Source organism: Lissotriton helveticus, chromosome 2_2 (assembly GCF_964261635.1).
Source record: "Lissotriton helveticus chromosome 2_2, aLisHel1.1, whole genome shotgun sequence".
Lineage (NCBI taxonomy): Eukaryota > Metazoa > Chordata > Amphibia > Caudata > Salamandridae > Lissotriton > Lissotriton helveticus.
This window is the reverse complement of record NC_136060.1, coordinates 179,881,243-179,906,018: the sequence shown is the minus strand read 5'-3', so window position 1 is coordinate 179,906,018 and position 24,776 is coordinate 179,881,243. Positions and strand designations below refer to the sequence as shown.

Below are 24,776 nucleotides of genomic sequence, written 5' to 3'. Positions count from 1 at the left end.
GAGTGGAGTAAGATTACGGAAGGAAATGAGGAACTGACGTTCCCGAAGTACGGGACGTTCAGATTAGAGGTGTTACATCGATTAAAATCAGTCATGACCTCAATGAGACCCTTGCCTAGACCGACCCAGTTTGAAGCCCTTGATGCATGGATTAGGGCAGCGCATGAAAAAAATATGAACAGACGACAAGAAAGGGTGAAACGATCGGTAAGGGCAGTGCAGGATGCCAGGTGGGATGCGGATGCTAAAAGATGGAGAGTGCATAACATGGAAGTAAATAAACTGTACCCAGTGTTAGAGGTGCCCGGTAATAAAAGCCCCCTAGAAGAAGATGATGAGAGCGAAACAGAGGACAGCCTGATAAACAGATTACTGACAGACAGGCCACCCCTGTATAATAGAGCAGGGGGAGAGGTCGAGCATAGTGAAAGAGAAAAGGGGGGCAATGCAGGAGAGCATGGACCGCTTCCCAGTTCAGAGTGGGATCCTGAGGCAAAGAAAGAGCTGTCCCAGCCTAGTCAGGTGCAACAGGTAGTCGGGAGGTTTGTGGTACAAAGAGCGCCGGAAACGGAGAGCGCCACATCCTACGCATTACCAGATGCACTACAGGTACCTGTTACCATAGGTCCTATAATATCGATATATGACCAAGAAAGAGCAAGAGGGGAAGAACGGGTACGGAAGGACAGAGAAAGAGCAGGGACGGCAAGGAGGAACGATACGATCAATTCCCCAAGTCAGATGCCGATACCCAGAGAGTGGAGCACCCCGATGCACACAGCAGGGGATCCAGGAGGGGACCCTGGGGGCCCTAGATGGCCAGTGGATCTGAGGGGATCTGGACGAAAATCCTTTCAAGAGCTAAATGAGTACATGAAGAAGTGGGATGAGGCAGTGGAGGCTCACAAGAGCATCATAGCTGCAGAAGCTGAAAGGGAAAGTCAGGACAGCAGAGCTCGGACTCACTGCGGGGCTGGGGAGAGCAGCCCGGAGTGGGACTGGAGAGAGAGAGATAGTAGGGGAGTCACCCATTGGGCCCGGAGTGGGAATAGAACAGACCTGGAAAACGGGGGCCCCGGGAGTGGAGGGGTGGCGTGCCCAATACTCAGTGAAGGGGAGAGGAGAGCGCAAGAGTACAGAAACAGCTTTAAGTGTCCACACTGTGTGCCCGGCACCAGAGAACAGAATGGGAGTTGTGAGAGGTCGCACCATAGTCCCTGTGATGACGGACACGAGCGCAGCCCAGGGAATATGGGGAACCAGGAAGGATCGTATCGGATACTGAGCGATACTAGGCAAAGGGAGAGTAGCGACCAGAGGGAAAATAACAGAGAGGCGTACGGTGAAAGGAGAGAAGAAGAAGAGAGTGGGCAGAGCAAGAGTGGGGGTAACAGGCCCGTGTTCCATCACCTTCCAAGATCGGATGGCCGAGCATGGGACCTGGAGAGATGGGAGCAAGGGAGAGCACTCATTAACTCTCCCGAGCCCAAACGTAGAGCTCGGAGTTGGGATGGTAGGGAGACCAGTGAGCCCCCTTCGAAAGACATATTGCGAGCTGAGATAAAAGCTAAGAGACTCGATGTCGCCAGCTTAAGGTCAGACCTGGATGACATGATAGATGGTACCCTGCCTTTAGAAAGAATGGAAATGTATGAGCAGGATGAAATACTGTATATGGCAAAGGACATCACTCGAAAGGCGAGAGCAATCCATGAGAAGTTAGTCGAACTAGCAGGCAAATATATGGTGGACCTGTCAAGAACCAAAGCATTACAGGGTAACCACAGGCTACATTACACAGATCGAGACCTAGATGAGAGGAGAACGATTGGGCTGAAAACGCACATAAGGGAACTGATCACTGGAATAAGGACATGGAGGGCACTAGATAAGTGGGAAGAGAGGTGGTCCAAGAAAGGGACCGTCAGGAGAAGCACGCTTGGTATGACACCAGGAAGGCTGCAGGGAATAGAAGCATACCCTTTGCGTGAAGTCGCCAATGGGAACTATGTGCATGTCCCTTGGAGTAGGGGAGATTTAGCTGCTTTTACCACCTCCTTCCCCAAATTGCGGGAAAACCCAGTGGAGTGGTACAAGCAAGTCGAGAGATTTGTAAAAATCTCAAAGGTCCTATGGATAGATCTGAACACGCTGTTCGACATTGTAGTACCAGGAGATCTGTGGACAGCATGCAAGGTTAGCGCTGAGTGGCCCACAACGGAGCCGGAGAGAGATGCTAAGACTAATGGGCCGTCCGAGATTGTGATGGCAAAATTCGAGAGAGTGATGACTTGGCTGAAAGAGAAAGTGCCAATGCAAGACATAGATTGGGTCAGAATAGACCGAACCAGACAGGAACCCAAAGAGACCGTCCACGAATATTACGAGAGATTGCTGAAGGCGTTTAAACAGTATAGCGGCCTGGATGTAATGGATCCAAAAGACATAGGGCAATTCGTGTCCAAGTTCGTCCTGGGACTGAGACCGGATATTAGTTTAATGATTCAGCAACACTCGATTTGTTGGCAAAGTAAACCCCTAGACGAAATACTGAGGTATGCCAGGTACTGCTGTGATGAGATAGACTCCAAGGCTAAGAAACTAAAAGAAAAGTTGATGGTGGTACAGATGCAGGCAGCAGGAAAGGGGGGACAGCAGCAACAGCAGCAAGGAACAGGTACAGGAGGAAAGAAGCAGTACAGTCAGAACAAGGGCAATGAGGAGAGTTCCACCTTTAGACCCAGAATAGACATAGCTGCCTTGAAGAAAACGACTAGGTGCCACCAGTGTAACGAGGTGGGGCATTGGAAACGCGAGTGTCCCTACAATGTAGAGATAGGAGAACAAGAGGAAGAGGAGGAAGAGGTCCAGAGAGCGCCTACGAGAGGGGTGACGCCATACCAGGGAAAGGTGCTCAAAGGGGGGGGGGCTCCTCCCCGAGCCCAGTTCCCGCAACCTCCTCGAGTAGGGACTATGGGTAAGACCTATAGACAGATGCCCCTGTTTGTAGAAGGAGAAGAGTGCTATTATGTGGACCCATTAACCGGACAGAGAGTGGAAAGAGAAGACTGCACCCTCGGGGCAGCCTTGGAGGTGGACCAGAGGGGACCCTATGTCGAAGCAGAAGTAGCAGGGTGCCCCACGACCTTTCTGGTGGACACAGGAGCCACTAGATCCACGATCAGATCAGCTGCAGTTCCAGACCTGCCCATGTCTGGAGAGACCATACAAGTGGTGGGGGTCGCAAACAGGAGAATAACCAGCCAATTGACAGAACCAGTACAGGTGAAAATAGGGAAGTACAGCGATGAGCACCAGTTTGTGGTTTGCGATTCAAGTCCTGTGTGTCTGCTAGGCAGAGACCTGTTGTGTAAATTGAATTGTACAATATACTGTACACCTCAGGGAGTGGAGGTATTGACCAATGATGATGACGCAGACTTCAAAGTTGCAAACTCAAGAATATGCGTGGAGCTGTACCCTACTTTGACAGTAGATGAGCTCCCCTGGGACTTGAGAGAGACAGTGGCACCAGAAGTATGGGACTTCACTGGGGAAGAGATTGGATTGGTCAAAGGGGTGGACCCAGTGAAAATTGTAGTGAAACCGCATGCTGAGTTCCCAAGAACACCCCAATATAAATTGACTCCAGAAACGATTGCAGGCATAAAGCCCGTGATCGAGTCCATGATTAAACAGGGAATACTGAAAGAAATCGTGGGTAGTCCATGCAACTCCCCGATTATGGGTCTGCAGAAACCAAATGGGAAATTTCGGATAGTACAGGACCTTCGAAAGATTAATAACATAGTCGTTTCGTGTTGTCCAGTGGTACCGAATCCATCAGTGATACTGTTTCAGATTCCATTCCAAGCTGAGTGGTTCACTGTGATTGATCTTTGTCAGGCTTTCTTTTCGATCCCTCTGGACGAAGAAAGCCATTTTCTTTTCGCATTTAAGCTGGAAGGTCGCGTCCTAACATGGTGTCGTATTCCTCAGGGGTATACAGAGAGCCCATCGATCTTTAACCAGCTTTTGAAGAAAAATCTTGAAAGTCTAGTGCTGCCCCAGAAGTCAGTTCTGGTCCAGTACATAGACGACCTCCTCGTGGCGTCAGAAACAGAAGAAGCTTGCAGGGAGGACTCCATTGCTTTGTTAAATCACCTAGCTGCCAATGGGCACAAGGTGTCCCCGGGAAAGTTGCAGTACTGCCTGACAGAAGTGCAGTACTTGGGACACAGACTAGAGAAAGGCAAGCGAAAGGTGTCACCAGACAGGATAGAGGCGATCATGAAAATGAATGCGCCTAAGACACAGAGAGAGGTCAGGATGTTCCTAGGGATGGTGGGTTATTGCCGACAGTGGATCGCGAACTTTTCACTGAAAGCAAAGCCCTTGCAAAAACTGACGCATAAGGAGGTGAGCGATCCGGTACCATGGGACAAAGACTGTTTGATGGCATTCCTACAGCTGCGAGAGGACCTGTGTCGTGCTCCGGCATTGGGAATGCCTGATTACAATAAACCATTTTTGCTTTACTGTTGTGAGAGAGAAGGTTGCGCGTTGTCTGTGTTAGTCCAAATCCATGGGAATGCCCGTAGACCAGTTGCTTATTTCTCGGCTACTTTAGACCCAGTAGCCGCAGCGTTGCCCGGATGTCTCAAATCCGTTGCTGCAACGGGTGTCAGCATTGAGAGATGTGAAAATATCGTCATGGGGCACCCGTTAGAGGTGTGCGTGCCCCATTCTGTTGAACTGTTGATGACCAGGACCAAAACACAGCATCTGACCAACAGCAGGCTCACGCGCTATGAGCAAGTTATTCTTGCTGCAGAGAATGTGACCCTCAAGAGATGCTCTGTTTTGAACCCTGCCACCTTGATGCCACTCCCAAATGATATCGAGGATGATGATGAATGTACAGACCATGACTGCCTCGATGTGACTGAACTATGCACCAAACCCAGACCCGACATCGTAGATGAGCCACTGACCGACCCAGACGAAATTTTCTTTGTCGATGGCTCATGTGTAAGAGACGAAGTTGGGCAGTTGAGAGCAGCTTATGCTGTTTGTACAATTACTGGAGTTGTGGAAGCTGGGTGCCTGGAAGGAGTACACTCCGCTCAGGTAGCCGAGATTATTGCCTTGACACGTGCTTGCTTGGCAAGCAATCAAATTCGAGTCACCATATACACCGACAGCCAATATGGTTATGGGGTGGTTCATGATTACGGGCAGTTATGGTCTCAAAGAGGGTTCATGACCTCTTCAGGCTCTCCCATTCGCAATGGAGAGTTTGTGCGCCTGTTGTTAGAGGCGTTGCAATGCCCAGCAGGTATCGCAGTTGTAAAGTGCACCGCACATACCAGAAATGAGGACTTCGTTTCGAAAGGCAATAGATATGCTGATGAAGTTGCGCGGTATTGCGCGGAGCAAGGGTACTCTTTCACAGAGGTGGAAGTGGGTGGAATAAATGTAAGGACTGAATTAGCCATGATATTGGAAACTGTTGATACTTGGGATGAACTGTCAAACATGCAAGAAAATGCTCCTGATTTTGAAAAAGAAACATGGGAAAAGGCAGGATGTGTAATGGGGGAGTCCCATTTTTGGGTCTCAGCAGACGGCAGAGCAGTGTTGCCCAATGAGATGGTGAGTCCAATGGCCAGACTCATACATGGTCCCGTACACTTAGGGAGAGATGCTATGCTGAGAGTGTTTAGACAGACCTGGTACAATCCTAAGTTTAGAATAGCAGCAGAAGCAGTGTGCCAGCGTTGTGTGACCTGTCAGCAGCTGAACGTAGGGAAAAGAACACCAGTTGCACTGAGTCACATAGGAAGGTCTGGAGGTCCATTCAATCGAATGCAGATAGATTTCATTGAAATGCCGAGGTGCAACCGCCTCCGCTATGTCCTGGTGGTTGTTTGTGTATTCTCCAGATGGGTTGAGGCATACCCTACACGTAGGTGCGACACCCTCACAGTGGCCAAGTTACTGCTTAGGGAACTCATTCCGCGCTTCGGGGTGCCGGCCTTTTTGGAATCAGATAGGGGAACGCATTTCAACAGCGAGCTTGTGAAAATGATTTGTGCGGCTCTGAACATAGATCAGAAATTGCATTGCAGTTACCGACCAGAAGCCTCAGGAATTGTGGAGCAGATCAATGGCACGATCAAAGCCCGAATTGCAAAAGTGTGCTCCTCAACGACCCTGAGTTGGCCTGACGCCCTGCCATTGGTCCTCATGAGCCTTCGTAGTACCCCAGACAGAAGAACGGGGTTGTCACCACATGAGGTGTTAATGGGGAGAGCAATGAGGCTGCCATCTGTCCCAACTACTGCACTGTTAAATATCACAGATGATATGATCCTGGACTATTGTAAGGGGCTGTCTGACGCCATTCGTTCTGTGTCCCTTCAGGTGCAGGCTGCCGAGGTTCCATCGTGCCAGGGCCCGTGCCATGACCTGTACCCTGGGGACTGGGTCCTGGTGAAAAAACATGTGAGAAGAAGCTGCCTGGATGTTCGTTGGCGTGGGCCCTTCCAGATCATCCTGATCACGAACACGGCTGTGAAGGTGGGAGGCCTGCCCAATTGGATCCACGCGTCACATACGCGAAGGGTTCCAGCACCTCTGGAAGAAACAGCTCCTCTCTCGGATAGACGTCCAACAGAGGACCGAGAAGCCATAGAGGGGGCTAGCCAAGCTGTAGAGGTGCCAGCGGAAGCAGGGAACGAGTCTGACCAAGCTGAGGACGGTCAGTACAACAGCGAAACAGACGACGCTACAGAAGGAGAAAGTAGCTGGGAGTACGAGTCAGACACTGACAGGTCTGACAGAGAGCGAGAACAGACAAGAAGGAGAAGGAGTAGAAGGGCACGTGGAGAAGCTAATTGGCCGCAAAGAAGGAGCTCTAGCCTGAGGTCAACTCCAGAGATAACCCTTCCTCCGATATCAGAAGACTCAGACCCGGAAGAAGGTGTTCAGGGCGCTGAAGCACCGGACCGAAGAAGGTCAAGAAGAGTGCGTGTGCCTAGCAGAAGATACTCCACCCCTGAGTGGACATATCTGGCGACAAATGTCTGTGAAACAGGAGACGGGGAGGATCCGAGCGGTGGTGGTGTCCAGTTCTGAGCCCATCGTCACCGTGGAAATACGACTGTTGGTACCCGGAGTCGAACAAGAAGGGTCACTAACATTCATGCTCCCCAGACCTCCCCGCCTCAGCAAGTTAAAACATATGTTTCTTTCAGAATTGCAATTCCCCGACTTTGGTACAACGATAACAGCCCATGAAGAGCACAATCTTCGTTTGGAAATACTGAACTTTGCTATCGAAGCTGCAGGTACAAACCTGATAGTAGATGCTTAAAGGACTTTGTAAATAAAGCGAGCAGAAACAAAGAAGATTACCTAGCGCCCAGGAAGCAGAGAATATTAGGGAACTTCCCTTGAGTTGATGGAGAAGGGCTAGGGTTGTCTTTATTGAACTGTTAAAGGACTTTTGCGAAGAAGGTTGTCAGCTTCCAGTTGTGTGGATTCTAAAGACAAAAGGATTAAAAAGAGACTGTAAAGGAACGAGAAGAAAAGAACTTTTTGCTAAGATAAGAGAGAGCCATATTGTCTGACGAAATGGAAGCCGGCACCCAGAACCGCAGAGCTAAATGTATAATAGGTACACTAATAGTAGGAGTGATAATATTAATAGCTTTAGTGGTAACAATTTCTTATGTAAAGTGACATGAGGAAGAGGCGAAGGTAACTGATGTGAAATCTGTAGAAACGCTTACACCCACTGTTGCTGGTGAGAAAAGGGAAAACACTCAAGAGAAAGCGTTATTAGCTGCAGAAGCCCGCAGGTTACACGTAGATGAGTCCCAAGGAGACTTTAGGTCAAATGCTTATGCTAAACTCTTATATGAATACGTGGATGCCATGGAGGTTAAGGACTGTTACGTCTGCATGCAGTTGCCGGCGTCTGTAGATGAAGGCATTAGATATCATCACCTCCCGTTGACATATGGCATTACATGTAGCTTATTGCTTAGTATATTTTATGAGAGAGATAGTTTTGAATACTATTTCTCCAACTATGATTCAGTGTTGCCAGAAGTCCCAAATTATAAGCAGATGAACAAATGGGACTACTGGAAGAGTGAAGACAGATTGGCCAAGTTCTTCATTCCTTGGATTACCTTAGATACTTCACATGCCCGTAGAAATAACCTGACATGCAAGGTGTCAGAAGTCGAGAAGAAGTTCATAGGGCAGGTGGATGATCGTTACAGGAGACAAAAGATTTTGAAAAAATCAGGACAATGGAAAACAGATTGGACCGAGGAAGAGAAGGCACACAAGAGAAAGGGTAGTAGTGGTCCAATAGCTTTAGATAAGACGCAGAGAGGAAAGCTATGTCTTCACCGAGCCAAAACGTATTATGAAAATGTATACGTGGGAGAAGTCGACTGTGAACATGCTTTCAATATAGAGTACTATACTAAAGATTTCCTGAAGGGAATGCAAGTGATTCCAAATGTGTATTTTGTATGTGGAAGAAATGCCTACGTGAGACTACCTGACAACTGGTATGGATCATGTTACCTAGCAATTGTCTTCCCCAAAATATATCATGCACAAGACTTAGAGATCATTGAGGGCAAGACATCATCGAGGGGAAGGAGAGATGTAGGAGATGCAGAAATGGTTGGAGATGTCTTTGGAGCTATGTTCCCTCTTTTGGGACTAATCCTTAATGATGTTAAAATTAGACGACTGGCAACAGTCGTCGACAGGTTGTCTGCCAGCACTGCTCAGTCCTTAATGCTGGTAGAAGGAGAGATGCAATCGATAAGGGCTATGGTTCTTCAGAACCGTCTTGCGTTAGACGTCCTACTAGCAAAAGAGGGCGGAGTCTGTAAGGCTTTGAAGGTCCAGGAATGTTGTACTTACATTCCAGACAATTCGAAGCCCCTTGAGAAAGTTATTAGGAACATAACTGATATTCACAAGGAGATCGAAGACTTGAGTAGAGAAAATGTCTGGGAAAAGGTGGGCCACGGAATGAGTGAAGTTGGAGGGTGGATCTCCACCTTAGGCAAAAGCTTTGTGTGGTATATACTAAAACCCATCATCATAATATTGATCTGTGGGATCATATTGTGGGGATTGGTGAGGGTATTCAAATGGTACAGAGCAAGAAGGTCAGAAAGAGCCCAAAGAGAGCAGCTGCAGAGATTGGCTGCCATACAAGATAATCAGTACAGGAGTCTGAGGGCTCTGGAAACGCAGAGACAAGTTATGCTAGCAATAACTGCAGTTTAAATGTTAGTGATGACCCCGAGAGGTCATCAAAGGGGGGAACTGAGAGAGCGCAAACTGACCTAAATGTATGAGTGCATCACACTTATCTGTAGTAAGCACAAATCATGAGGAGAAATGCCATGAGTGCTAGTAGTATCTGCAATTATATTCTGAATGTATAGCTAATGTAGAGATTTAAGTAGAAGTGGAACTAATACAGAAATGTGTGACACTATATGATTTTATTAGATGTGATTATTCCTGAATCCATGTCGTGTAGCTGCTAAAATGTAAGATGGCATGTGGTTAAACGCAGAATGTGGTAGGCCTCAGGGCCAGAGCTAGAAGGGAAGGGGAAGGTGTTTCTTTTCACGACATAGATGAACTAATGTTTTGGTCATTGCATTAATGGGCCATGATTTATAGATGTGTTTACTGAATAATAGAATAAGAGTATTAACATGCTTTAATTAATGAAGAAGTTGAATGTTATAATCATTATGAGAAATGCTGTAGGCCTGAAATGTTTTAACATTGATTTACACGTACATGTCTGGGCCGAGAAATGTTGCAAACCTTTTTGGAAGTCTATGAGAGTTGGGTTCTTGGCTGCAGATGTCTGTCTGCAAGAGAAAGGGAGGATCCGATTATAAATAATATGAATAGAGGTCTGTTCAGTAGACGGCCCAGACATGGAGGAGGGTTCTGGAATGTTTAAGGGGTATCAGCGGGCCGGAGAAGAGTCTGAGAAGCAAGGTCAACTCCAACGTATGAGGCCCAATACAAAGCAGCATGGAAAAAGCCAGAAGCTACACCACGTGAGGGGCGTCTCACGAGGGGCGTCTCAAATGTTGTTGACTGTTTTGTATTAGGGACAGCACCCCTGGGTGGAGTTAGAGCAGATACCTGAGGACCCTTTAGAGAGCGGATGGGTAGGCAGAGAGGGGTCATGACTGGAGAACTATAGGTTTTCACCAAGAGACTAAGAGTGAGTGACTTCCCTTGGGGGTCATTCACTGCTGACACCTTTGTTAGGTTGGGATTTGGTTAAGTAGGGATACCATCTAGAGCAGGGTAGGGACAGCCTAACCTGTGTGTTTTCCTCCAACTTAAATGAAGGAGAGATATGCGTCAATGCTGATAGCTTTATTATTCTTAGAACTTGTGTTAGTAATTTCCGTTGCTCGTCTGAGGGCTTTCAGAGAGCACATGTATGTAGTTGGACCTGTGTATCTCGTGAATCTCATTCTGAGATGCCTGTATTTGCAGCTTATCCTATCCTTACAATAAACTTTTGAAAGCTAGAAGTTGTTTGTGATCTTTTGGAGCGGGGTCCTTTATTGGGTGAACTAGCTTGGTAACAGAGGCACTTTCTTCCTTCAATGACAGGCAACAAAGGTTCAGTCGACCAGATCGGGGTTTAGATCAATAGTGATAAGGTATCGATCAAAATCTCGCCCTTCCACAATTGTCCATAAAACATTCTAAAAACACATAAAACAGTTAAAATCAATGATTTACCCCCATCTAGCCTGCCCAACACCCCCTCCTAGGGCAATTCATTATCAAAACTCTAATGAACAGACTATAAAAACCAAGCAATTCCTACTGCCACATCTAAAGAACGCATTTCTGATAACAACTTAAAAGCTTTCCTCCTTTGGACAGTTTCAGATTTAAAAAACAAAGGTCTTAAATAAGTAATAAGGTTTGAAAGAGAGAAAACCAAGCTCACCAGTTGGGAGTAATTACAAGGTATGTCTATTTCTGCACACATGAGGCACAGCTATCGGTTTAAAAATACGTCCCCTGAAATGATACTGTAAATGTATACTAACAGGCAACCAGATATATAGGGCTTTAATGAAGAAACACATAGCATGTTCTTTCCTCAACTGCTCTTTCAGCATTCAGCCATAAAAAAACAAATCGGGGTCAAACATCCAATCACAACATAACCATGTGATATAAAGGGGACATTTTGTAGCTTTAAAGGCAAACAAAAGCAAATAAATTGGGATTACACGTGGAACTTAATAGACCTAATTAAGCCCGAGGCACTCGAGTGAAAACTTTGTGTTGCGGCTCTGAACGGCGACCTTTAACCTCCCTGAAAAGCACCTTGCTCGGGGAGAACACGGCAGCAGTCGGTTAATCATTAAGCGACTGTACCAATGAGTGACTTGCACATGCCTCGTCAGTGCCTGGCTGGCAGCACCTGTGCGCAGCAGGGCGGGGCGCGCGCAACCTTCCTATCAGGAAATTATGTCGGGTCTGCAAAATGGAGCGGCATAGTTCAGCACTGCCTGCTGACCCCCCCTGATCTGTCAAGTCTGCAGAAACCTTTGCACCTCAGAGTAGTGTTGGGAAACGACGTTTACTGCTGGCGAGGGGGGTAGCTTGCAATTCAAGCACCTCTGTACAGAGTTAATGTCAGAATGGTAATAAAATGTTTAACTTGTGCAACAGGCGTGTCACTGGGACAAGACGGTGGCTTTTCTTTCAATTAAAAACGAGAATATAAAAGTCACGGGTTGAATCAGGAACACTACTTAAGCATCTACCATTTCCAAGGATAACTTTCCTTCTTCGATAAATCAAAAAGGAAAAAAAATCGGTGAACTAAAGTGGCTTCCACGTCATTCACTAGTGGATCCTGAAAGCAAAGTAGCAGGTGCCTGGCTCTCCAGAGTGAACGCCAAGCGCGCCGGCATCAGCACATGCAGCTACATACAGGGGAGCCGCAGTAAAATGTCATTTCGCCTAGAGCGGCAAAAATCCGTGCAACGACGGCTGTCACTCAAGGTTATAAAATCCGAAAGTTCATGTTGGCAAAACATGTTCGTCACGAAATTGGAATACTTTTACAAGCCATTAGTGCTTTCGTGTACTGACTAAACTGTATATCACGATGAGCCGCCACTCGAAGGGCGGCTAGCACGCCTCCGCCTTTGGTAAGGTGTGCAAACAAGATTAGATATACTGTTTTATATCAGCAATGTCATATATAAAAGTACATGGAAAAACAATCATGTAAATTGTGTCGCAAAAATGTCTATTTAATTACTCAAAAAATAAATAACCGTATGACTTTGACAAGGCACCGCCCAAGAAAGTTTGCAGACGTCGTAGTTTCTACCAAGTTACAGATTGCTTTGTCGGGTTATCCATTAACAGTTTGCCTTGAAATGTGTGATAGCCGCCCTTACCCAATGCAAAGTGAAAAAAAAAGTATACGTTTACAGAACGACGCATTAAAAATTAAGCAAGGTTAGCCATGTAACAACTGCAAAGTGAACTCTTCACAGGTGCACAATTACAACTTCAAGGGGTTGGTTTTTTTTTTTCATGAAGTAGCGTCCCATATATCAATATTATAGACACATTGCTAAATAACTGATGTACCAGTGAAAGATACAATGTGCCATGACCTCTTCTCTTTCTAGGTTCATCATCCCTTGTGTCCGGTTTAACTACCATCACCTTATGGCAGGGCCTAAAGCTGTGCAGCCAGGTGACCCCCATCTGTTAGCCAACAACACGTTGCACTCTGGGACTGGTAGTTTCACTTTTGGCTATTTTAAGTAGGGGCCTTCAAGTACCAACAACATACTAAGTGATATTGGATAAACTAAAGGTGGACGCACGAGACGGGATATTTTGCTGGGCTGCCCTCTGTCTAATCACAAACATGCTGCCACATCTTTCTGGGTCTGTATCAGGCGCTCATGCATCAACTGGCTCTGAGTAATGGGAACAAATGGCCCTTGGAAGCCGACATGGGTCGTTACCTTATCCCTTTGCTTCCCACAGGGGAAATGAAATCAAAACAGCACTACTAAAGGAAACCATCAAAAACCGGACATGATCAAAACAAACTCAAACGCAGGTTTACTCCGTGCATCGTAGAAAACGATATATAATCTGTATGTGGCATTAGTATTTTCATGTTTTACAAGCATTCACATAGCTAATAGGTAGGACCTTGAGAAACTGGTTTAATGGTCATTTTATTTATTACAAATAGCCAGACGGGTGTACTTAGAAGAGGCTTAGAAATCATTTTAGCTTTAATGTGCATAACAGTAAAATATGATTCTAATTGGTGTGAAGCAAATATACTAAGAGGATTGAAATACTGTAACCTGAAAACAGTTTAAATACACAAAGATGACTACATAAACAATTGTAAATAATGGAAAGAAAAAGACATTAATAAAGTAAAAAAGTGAGTCAGTCAGCCGTGGGTCAGAACTGCACTTCATTTTAGACAGATGTGCCGGTCTGGAAAATGCAGTTTATCATAGGGCAAGAATCAATGGCTAAAGTGGGATGTCGTACCTCCCGATGCTGTATGATGTTGTGGTGGTTGATGTGTTCAAGTGTCATTCACATTTTGTTTCTAAAGTATGAAGACGGCTGGCCCAGTGCCCATTTAAGTATGCACATAGTTTTTGATAAATGGGTATTTTTAAATTACCTAGTCACAAAAACACTTAAATCTACTTTCAAACTTACACTGCCTTGTATCATCAACCAATTGTGCAAAAAAAACTAACAAATGCACATGATACAAGGGAGTGTGTTCGTTTGAAAGTGTATTTATGATTTTTGTGGATAATGAACACCTAGGGAAGGCTTTTTTGTTGACTTGGTTTCTTAATCATGTCCCCTGGGTTTGAGAGGTTGCTCTATTTTGTTATTAGTTTTTTTTATTATAGGAGGCAGGCTGAACAGTTAAAGCAGTCTCTGGGCTAGGCCTAAAAAGGACTGGTGCAGAATGGCACGTTTCATAGAATTACAAAATGGAGTGCAGCATGACTCAAAAGGAAATATATACCTGGCCCGGAAGAAAAGACACTACTTGACTGCAAGAGCTGCCTGAACTGTTGGATACACAACCTAAGGGGAGCACAGTGCCTGGTCTAAAATATGCGCACTCCAGACATCCTGTCTGGCCTCTTCCAAGTACCACACGTCGTAGCCCTCTGGCCACACTGCCTGATCCAACATAATTACCCACTTTAAAGATGGTAACTGCCTGAACCAACAACAGCACCCAATGCCAATGCTTCCCTGGCATTCATGATCCATTCAATGTCAGAAACACACCACCCCTGTAGGGGTCCAGAAAGTGTACTTGCAGCCACGGTTTCCAACTATTTGTGCACAAAGTGCATCGTTGGTGGGAGCAGTGCAGGCTGAATGAAATGCACGACCCAAGGATGGAGCAACAATTTCCGAGCTAAAATAGTTTCAGAAACCGTGTCCGTTCTCATATCACAAGCAGGACCTTCAAAATGCGTTTTTCCACTTGCATGATGCCCCCGCTTCCATCTAATTTCATATGCATATATTTAAATGAAAAGCCATCGTTTCCCGATTCACTTAAAATGCTCAAGTTGCGTATTCCGCCCAAGATGCTGCCATGTCTCAGCTGGTCTCCAATTTACTTGAACCGATACTCGACTCTTTGGTTTTTCTTTCTTTAAACAACATGGTCAAAAACTCTATAGTCCGCTTTTAAGACACACGTTGTACAATCTGCCCGCTCTGTTCCTCCTGAAATGTCCAAGCCTGGCCCTTCGAAGAGCTTCAATGGAACTCAGAGATCTCATTAAGTGAAAAACAAATCTCTCTTTAGAAAAAATTCACCTGTTGGCAGGTGTGCGTTAAAACTCAAACGCGCCCACATGATCACCAATGATACACAAAAGAAGAAATCAAACGCACCTTTTCCTTCAGTCTGCCATGCCATTACCTTCGCAGTCCCGGGAGCTCGAGGGAACAGGTTTCAAGCCCCAGCAGCCGCCCGGCGAGAAGCACCTTCCGTCCCAGTCACGAGCTCTGCGTCTGTCCCACGGGCTCGCGCACCGTCATTGGCCGAAGGGCTGCGGACATTGTACATTCCTGGGAAGTCATTTGCTGAGGGCACCTGGAGCTGGGCTGAGGGGGCGGGGCCTTGGAGGGCGGGGCAAAGGTGGCGAGCTGCCATATGCACAAAGTCGCAGCAGTTTGAAAATTAATCGAAACCCTGCCTGGTACGGATTAACTTTAAATGCAACATTTTAAGGACATGAAAGTGGGACACAAGTTGCTTGATATTTTCACACTGAAAGTAGTACAAAAAATATTTGTCATCCGCAATTCTAACCAGTCAGTGGGGTGGGGGAGCATTAACTGGAAAAAACAAACACCACCCTAGCACACAAAACGCAGAGCAAACAGTATGCGAGAAAGAGCAGATTAGATAAGGGGACAACTCGTTCAGCCTAACAATGTGTTTTAGAAGAATTCGTTGGCATCAGAATGTGTTTGTGGTGAGAAGAGTAAGGAGGTGCAAACTTCTCAGTCAAACTCGTACACCTGTCAAGTTCTATATTTGTTGAGTCATGTTAGGTCTCTCCTCGCTGTCTGTTTGCAAAAGGCCTTAAGGACTATACCAGAAATTCACAGAGGTCTTTGAGCCAGCCCATTGCTTCATTGGTTTGCCGTCTTGTCACTTATTTCCAAGCTTCTTAATCATTGGCTTTCCTTCTTGTATTTGTTCCTCCCATTAAGAATATCCTCTTTACCATCCTTTCGATTGCATGGCTTTTATCATTACACTGCTCACATTCAGGGAACTACTTTTCTTCTTTCTCTCCAATGACTGTGAATGCATGGGTTTTCGTGCTCTCTCCCTCGTGCACTGCTTTCCACTGCTCAATTGCCCACCCACGCCTGCACGCTGCATGTTGCTCCCTCCTACCAATACACCCAATTCATCTATTGTTTCATCCACCCACAACTTTGTTTTGCTTCATTCTCTCTCCCGCACCCCACATATCAATCTCCCCCACCACCTCCTCCGTTGCTCACCCAACCCTCCCGTCCTGACCGAGTTTGTTCTCTTTCTGTTGTATTTTTATATATTTTTTCCAGAGGCCCACCAGCTGCCATTTACTGCCGGATACTCTGTTCACTAAACAAAAGCTTTTACGCAATCGATAAATATAAAATAAATAAAACAAATAAAATGATGTCCTTATTATTCAGTTTGCACAGGCATGTGTGGTGACCTATGAAAGCACATGGGTCGTCATACCTGCTTGTTAGGTAGAAATTAGTTTAGCGATGGTTAACAGAAAGAGCCTGTAACTTGGGGGCTATCGCACTGATGTTATATTGAAAAGAAAGACTGTCTTGAGGGTTAAAAGCCTGAGAGAACAACTGGGGAGGGGCTCAAAAGGCATGAGAAATATGAGGAACAAGTTCAAGTCCAATAGGGCATAACAAACAGAGAAGGGAGTAATATAAGTTGTAATTTTTTGAGGAAACGCCTCAGAACGAGTGATTTAAATAACGATGGCTAGTCCAGCAACTATAAAAAGGCAGAAAAAGGAGACAAGCGCCCATTAACAGTGACCAAAGCAAGGCCTTGCTGGGTGAGGGACAAAACAAACAAGAGAACTTCGGGCAGTTTGGTATGGAGTTGGTTGATTGGTTGGATTAGGAGCACGCCAGGTCACAAACTTATCCAAACGGCAGGCATATACAGATTTAGTTGAAGGATGCCTGGCTGCCAAGATGACATCCAGGACTCTGGGAGGAAGAGCAAAATCACTCAACTGTGGCTACTTAGTCTCCAAGTATGGAGGTGCAAGTTGCGTAGATTCGGGTCCAGAATCCTGCCCTGCTGCTGCGACAGGAGATCCTCTCGAAGAGGCAGTTTGATCGGAGGACAAATACTCATGCCCAGGAGTTCGTGATACCATACTCTCCATGCCCAACCCAGGGTCAGTAGGATGACTTGGGCCCAGTCAGTCCAGATCTTCTTCAGCTCTCAGGGCAGGAGAGTCAGTCATATAGGAGTACAGAGTTTCACTTTACCCAGAACACATCTCCAAGTGAGAGAAGCCTTGAAATTCAAACGTGCGGACATAGCACATTCTTGGAGGTGGCAAAAAGATCGATTAAAGGTTCTCCCCATTTGTGGAAAAGACCCTGCTCTAGCTCTCTATCTAACAGCTATTTGTGATCCGTAAGGCATCAACAGCCTAGTTTGTCTGCTCTGGTATTCAGGTAACCAGCCAGGTGGTGTGTCACCCCAAAAATATTTGCCTGCCTAGCCACCTCCAGAGATGCAAAGCCCTCCTGGAACCATATGCATAACCCCGTAACCCCACCCTACTTGTACCACATGGCAGTGGTGTGGTCTGTGAACACCTGCACCAGGTTCCATTTGGTGGAGGGCAGGAATGTTTTCAACACCAAACGGATATCTCTCAGCTCCAAAAGGTTGATATGGAGTCTGGCCTCTGCTGGAGACCAGGCGCCTCTGATCTCCACCTCTCTCAAGACCAGGCGCCTCTGATCTCCACCTCTCTCAACTCAGAAGCGATGCATCAGTCACCACTGTGAGCTCTGGGTGGGGTAAAGATAGGAGCCTGCGGCTGATCCAATCACAGTCCTGTAGTCACCACTGTTGATCTTTTGCAGTCTCCTCCGATATCTGGACCAGATCGAAAAGATCCCTCTGGTACTGTGCCCACTGGGACTTCAGATCCCACTGCAGAGCCTGCATATGCCGTCTGCCATGCTTGACCAGCAGGATGCAGGAGGTCATCAGTCCCAGCAGATTTCTGGTATTAGTCTAATTTGGTCATTGAAAACAAAACAAACCCGTCTACGCCAGTCCGTGCCTGGACCACGCCCAGTGCCAGGACCCCTGTCTCCCGCAGTCACCAGCCCTCCCGCCGGACCTACGCCGCCACCGACCTCTACGCACTCAACGCCGGCAGACTCCCGGGCTGCTACCGAGCCACCCCGAGACGCACCCACGGACCCTTCTGCTGCAACTCCTGCAAGTTCACCTGCATCCGGACCTGCACCACTCCAGCAGTGCCCAAGACCTTGACAAACAACAGCAGCAGCCACCTGAAGTGCATCCTGCTCAACACCCGGTCAGTCCACAGACACGCCGTCGAGCTCTGGAACCTGCTCGACACCACAGCCCCAGACGTCGCCTTCCTCACGGAAACCTGGATGAACGCCTCCTCAGCGCCCGCCATCGCCATCGCCATCCCGGACGGCTACAAGATCATCCGGAGGGACTGCGTCAACCAGACAGGAGGAGGCATCGCCATCATCCACAGGAACTCCATCCGCATCACGACCAACACCGACGACACCCTCGCACCCGCCGAGCACCTGCACTTCCAGATCCACATCAACCCCAAGACCACCCTCAGAGGCACCCTCGTCTACAGACCCCCGGGACCACGCACACAATTCAGCGTGGACATCGCCGACGTTGTCAGCCCGCACGCCCTCCTCTCCGCTGACTTCATCCTCCTCGGGGACCTCAACTTCCACCTGGAGAACAACGACCGCAACACCACCACCCTGCTGGACAACCTCGCCAACCTCGGACTCAAGCAACTGGTGACCACCCCCACCCACTACGCCGGACACACACTCGACCCCGTCTTCTCCTCCAGCAAGGGCACGCTTTCAGCCACGCCACCGGACTCCACTGGACGGACCACAGCTGCATCCACTTCAGCTTCAAAAGGACCACAATCCACCACCAACAGCAAAAGGTTGCACGCAGAAGCTGGAACAAGATCACAGCCGACCAGCTCACAACTTCCCTGAGCAAGAACCCACCCACCAGCACAACGAACCCCAGCCAAGCGGCCACCAACCTCACAAAGTGGATCAGCGACTGCGCAGACGACCTCGCCCCTCTGAGGACCCCGCCTAGCAGACCCGGCAGCAAGAAAGCCCCATGGTTCACCGACGAACTCAAGAACTCGAAGAAGAACTGCAGAGCCCTTGAGAAAGCCTGGCGCAGAGACCCAACACCGGACAACATGACTGCCCTCGAGCTCGCCACCCGAAAACACCACCAACTGATCCACACCACCAAGAAAACTGCTTTCAAGGAACGACTGGACAACAACGCACACAACAGCAAGGAACTCTTCAACATCGTTAAAGAGCTCTCCAACCCCAACGCCGGAAACAACGACATCACCCCTTCGCAAGACCTCTGCAACTCCCTCGCCTCCTACTTCCACAACAAGATCGCGGACATACACAACAGCTTCAGCACTCAACCAACGCACGCCACGACCGAACCACCGCCCCCCACCACCACCCTCCGCGCCTGGACCCCGATCAGCACCGAAGACACCGTCCGCACGATGAACTCCATCCACTCCGGATCTCCGACCGACCCTTGCCCTCACCACGTCTTCGACAAGGCTGACGCTGTCATCGCAACCCAGCTGCGTGACATCATCAACACCTCCTTCAACACCGCCACCTTCCCGGACAACTGGAAGCACGCCGAACTCAGCGCCCTACTAAAGAAGTCCAACTCTACTAAAGAAGCCATCAGCCGACCCCTCCGACCTCAAGAACTACCGACCCATCTCGCTGCTCCCGTTCCCCGCTAAAGTCATCGAGAAGACCGTCAACAAGCAGCTGGCCGCCTTCGTCAAGACGAACGGATCCCTCGACCTCTCGCAGTCTGGCTTCCGGGCCAACCACAGCACCGAGACCGCCCTGATCAAAGCCACCAATGACATCCGAGTTCTGCTCGACAACGGAGAAACAGCGGCCCTCATCCTCCTAGACCTCTCCGCGGCCTTCGACACAGTCTGCCACCGTACCCTAGTACAGCGCCTCAGCAACGTCGGAATCCAGGAGAAGGCACTGGAGTGGACCATCTCCTTCCTCTCCGGAAGGACACAGAGTCCGCCTCCCCCCGTTCAGATCAGAAGCCACCGAAGTCATCTGCGGCGTTCCTCAAGGCTCCTCGCTCAGCCCAACCCTCTTCAACGTCTACATGAGTCCCCTCGCAGCCATCGCACGCCAGCACAACCTCAACATCATCTCCTACGCCGACGACACCCAGCTGATCCTCTCCCTCACCAACGACCCCGCCACCGCCAGAGCCAACCTACACGAAGGGATGAAAGAGGTAGCCGAATGGATGAAGAACAGCCGCCTGAAACTGAACTCGGACAAGACGGAAGTCCTCATCCTGGGATCCTCACCCTCCGCCTGGGACGACTCCTGGTGGCCCCCCGCCCTAGGCAGCGCACCCAAACCAACAGACCACGCACGCAACCTGGGCTTCATCCTGGACTCCTCCCTCTCTATGACCAGACAAGTCAACGCCGTCTCCTCGTCGTGCTTAAACATCCTACGCATGCTACGCAAGATCTTCCGGTGGATCCCCACCGAGACCAGGAAGACGGTCACCCAGGCCCTCGTCACCAGCCGACTGGACTACGGCAACTCCCTCTACGCAGGAACCACCGCCAAACTCCAGAAGAGACTCCAGCGGATCCAGAACGCCTCAGCAAGACTCATCCTGGACATCCCCCGTCGCAACCACATCTCCGGACACCTGAGAGACCTGCACTGGCTCCCGGTCAACAAGAGAATCACCTTCCGTCTCCTCACCCACGCACACAAAGCCCTGCACAACCAAGGCCCAGGATACCTCAACAGCCGCCTCAATTTCTACGCTCCCAAACGCCAGCTTAGATCGATCGGCCACGCCCTCGCCGCCGTCCCCCGCATCCGAAGAGCCACCACAGGGGGAAGGTCCTTCTCCTACCTCGCCGCCAAGACCTGGAACTCCCTCCCGACCCATCTCCGCCGGACCCAGGACCACCTCTCCTTCAGGAAGCAGCTCAAGACCTGGCTGTTCGAGCAGTAGCGGACCCCCCCTCCCCAAACGCCTTGAGACCCTCCGGGTGAGTAGCGCGCTTTACAAATGCTTTGATTGATTGATTGATTGAACAGGTGATCCCACGAAAGTCAAAAACTGGAAACTGTGTTCATAATGATCAGGAAAGAGGTTGGTCACCCTAACCTGTGCATAGATTGCATTTAAGTTTTTTGTGATTGTGGCATATGCCCATGGATGCCATGGCACTGCCTCATGTTTGAAGGAGGAAAACTGACTGAAATTATTCTATACAGCAAGAGTTAACAACCAGGTTTTGATTGATTTTCTAAAAGCAATGAAGTTGGATTGATTCCTCAGATGCCATGGCATTTGAATCAAGAGAGGAGAGGTAGCTCAGGAAAAACGTCGACCTCCCCAAGAAGCTTTGAGGATAAATGGGACAGACAGTTTCCTGGCTGTGACTGAAAGAAGCAATCTGTTAGGGATGTACCAGGATATTTAGTTTTTAAAGAAATCAAGACCCAAGTGGTTAAGAAATGTATGTGCCAAACAAGTCAAGTCAGAGAGTCAAGTCAGAGAAATTTATATAGCGCACTACCTACCCAGAGGGTCTCAAGGCGCTTAGAAATGGGAGGAGGATTACTTGTCAAATATCCACGTTTTAAGTTGCTTTCTGAATGCTAGGTGGTTCTGGGTGAGGCGAAGGTAAGCGGGGAGTGAGTTCCATGTTTTAGCAGCCAGGTAAGAGAATGATCTGCCTCCCATGGTGGTCTTGTTGATGCGAGGTACAGTGGCGAGGGCTTGGCTGGAAGAGCGAAGTTGGCGGGAGGGGGTGTAGAAGGATAGTCGTGAGTTGAGGCATTCTGGTCCGATGTCGTAGAGTGATTTGTGTACGTGGGTTAGCAGTCGGAAGGTGATTCTCTTATTGACGGGTAGCCAATGGAGGTCTTTCAGGTGACCAGAGATGTGTTCGTTGCGCGGGATGTCTAAAATGATCCTGGCTGAGGCGTTTTGGATTCGTTGGAGTTTCTTCTGGAGTTTAGCGGTAGTACCTGCGTAGAGGGTGTTTCCGTAGTCCAGACGGCTCGTGACTAGAGCATGGGTAACTGTTTTCCTTGTTTCGGTGGGGATCCAGCGAAATGTTTTTCTGAGCATGCGAAGAATGTTGAAGCAGGATGAGGTAACTGCGCTGACTTGTCTGTCCATTGAGAGTGAAGAATCCAGGATGACGCCTAGGTTCCGTGCGTGGTCTGTCGGGATGGGTGCTTTTCCAAGGGCTTCCGGCCACCAAGAGTCGTCCCATGCAGAGGGGGATGTACCTAATATGAGGACTTCTGTTTTGTCTGAGTTCAGTTTCAGACGGCTTTGTTTCATCCATTCGGCAACTTCTTTCATTCCTTCGTGTAGGTTAGTTTTGGCGGTGTTGGGGTCATTGGTGAGAGAAAGGATTAGTTGAGTGTCATCCGCGTAAGAGATGATGTTGAGGTTGTGTTGGCGGGCGATGGCCGCGAGGGGGCTCATGTAGACGTTGAAGAGGGTGGGGCTGAGTGAGGATCCTTGAGGTACGCCACAGATGACTTCAGTGGCCTCGGACTTGAATGGTGGGAGGCGGACTCTCTGGGTTCTTCCGGTGAGGAACGAGGTGATCCATTCAAGTGCTTTTCCTTGTATTCCGATGTTATTGAGGCGTTGTAACAGGGTGCTGTGACAGACTGTGTCGAATGCTGCCGAGAGGTCGAGGAGGATGAGGGCGACTGTGTCTCCGTTGTCCAATAGAGTTCGAATGTCGTCTGTTGCTGCGATGAGGGCGGTCTCAGTGCTGTGTTTTGCTCGGAAGCCAGATTGTGAGGAGTCGAGGGATTTGTTGGCTTCGAGGAAAGCGGCGAGCTGGATGTTGACGGCTTTCTCGATGACTTTGGCCGGGAATGGAAGGAGCGAAATGGGGCGGTAATTTTTGAGTTCGGTGGGGTCCGCTGTGGGTTTTTTCAGAAGGGCGGTGAGTTCAGCGTGTTTCCAGCTTTCCGGGAAGGTGGCGGAGTTGAAGGAGCAGTTGATGACGTCTCGTAGGTGCGGTGCTATGACGGAGTCTGCTTTGTTGAAGATGTGATGAGGACATGGGTCCGTGGGGGAGCCTGAGTGGATGGAATTCATCAGGCGGATTGTGTCTTCAGTAGAGATTGGGTTCCAGTCATTGAGGGTGTTCATGGGGGGAGAGTGTTCAGCAAATGGTTGGGTGGGTCGGTCTCCGGGTTGGTTGTCGAAGCTGTTGTGGATGTCTGCAATTTTGTTGTGGAAGAATGAGGCTAGGGAGTCGGAGAGGGCTTGAGAGGGGGTGATGTCGTTGGAGTTGGCTGAGGGGTTGGAGAATTCCTTGACGATGTTGAAGAGTTCCTTGCTGTTGTGGGCGTTGTTGTCAAGTCGATCCTTGAATGCTGTTTTCTTGGCCTTTCGGATTAGTTGGTGGTGAGTGCGGGTGGCGTTTTTGAAGGCGTCCTTGGTGCTAGTGGTTGGGTCTTTTTTCCAGGCCTTTTCAAGGGATCGGCAGAGTTTCTTGGACTTCTTAAGATCATCGTTGAACCATGAGGCCTTCTTGTTGACAGGTTTGTTTTGACGTTTTTTCAGTGGTGCTAAGGTGTCGGCGGTGTTGGATAGCCATAGGGTGAAGTTGGCGGCGGCTTGGTCTGGGTTAGAAGAGTGGGCTGGGGTGTTTCGAAGGAGCGATGCGGAGATCTGGTCGGTGGTGATCTTGTTCCAGTTTCTTTGCAGAGTTGGTTGGAGGTGGATAGTGGGTTTTGGCTTGTTGTAGGTGAAGTGAACGCAGCTGTGGTCAGTCCAGAGGAGATCCGTAGTGTGGCTGAAGGAGACATGATTGCTAGAGGTGAAGATGGGGTCGAGTGTGTGACCAGCGATGTGGGTGGGGGAAGTGACTAGTTGTTTAAGTCCGAGGTTGGCGAGGTTGTCCAAGAGGGTGGTGGTGTTGCGGTCGTTGATCTTTTCGAGGTGAAAGTTGAGGTCTCCCAGAAGGATGTATTCTTTGGAGGGGAGCGCGTGTGGAGTGATGAAGTCCGTGATGTCTTCACTGAATTTAGCGCGGGGTCCTGGTGGTCTGTAGAGGAGGGTGCCTCTGAGTGTGGTCTTGGGGTCGATGTGTATTTGGAAGTGGAGGTGTTCGGAGTTGGTGAGGTTGGTGTCAGAGCTGGTTGAGATGCGGATTGATTTCTTATGGACGATAGCGATGCCTCCTCCTGTGTGGCTGGTACGGTCTTTGCGTGTGATCTTATAGTCTTCCGGGATGGCGATGGTGATGTCTGGGGCGGAGGAAGCGTTCATCCATGTTTCCGTTAGGAAGGCGACGTCTGGAGAGAAGGTGTCTAGTAGGTTCCATAGGTCAATGGCGTGCCTGTGCACCGAGCGGGTGTTGAGAAGGATGCATTGTAAGTGGTTGGGGTCGGGAGTCTGTGGTGTGGTCGTAGCGGAGATGTTGTCGGTGCCGCTGAATTTGCAGGAGTAGCAAGAGAATGGTCCATGGGTGTGTCCGGGAGCGGCTTGGACGCAGGTGGGGGCGCGACCGGGGTTAAGGGCTAGGAGGGTGGCGGCATCGTAGGTAATGCGGGAGGGCTGGGCAGAGCGAAGGGCAGGGGGACTGGCGCTGGGCGCGGTCCAGGCGCGGACGGGCGTAGACGGGCGTACCTTTGGCGCACCTTCGGCGCGAATTGGGCGCGAACGCTGCGCGTAAACGCTGCGCGCGGGAGCAACTGTCATATATGGATGGTGGAGG

At 48.9% G+C, this 24,776-nt stretch overlaps 1 protein-coding gene across 33 annotated transcripts in view; it reads right to left on the bottom strand.

Moving 5' to 3' along the window:
* RBM47 (RNA binding motif protein 47) overlaps positions 1–24,776 on the bottom strand; it is a 405,432-nt gene that overhangs the window by 49,213 nt on the left and 331,443 nt on the right. The window contains exon 1 of one of the 33 annotated variants that reach the window (XM_078678288.1): positions 15,068–15,429. The exons of 27 other annotated variants lie outside the window; for them this stretch is intronic. The gene's annotated coding sequence lies outside the window, so the exon portion shown is untranslated. Of the gene's footprint in view, positions 1–15,039; positions 15,430–24,776 lie in introns of those variants that run through there. 5 more of the 33 variants (XM_078678277.1, XM_078678299.1, XM_078678307.1 and 2 more) reach the window with 5 other exon arrangements.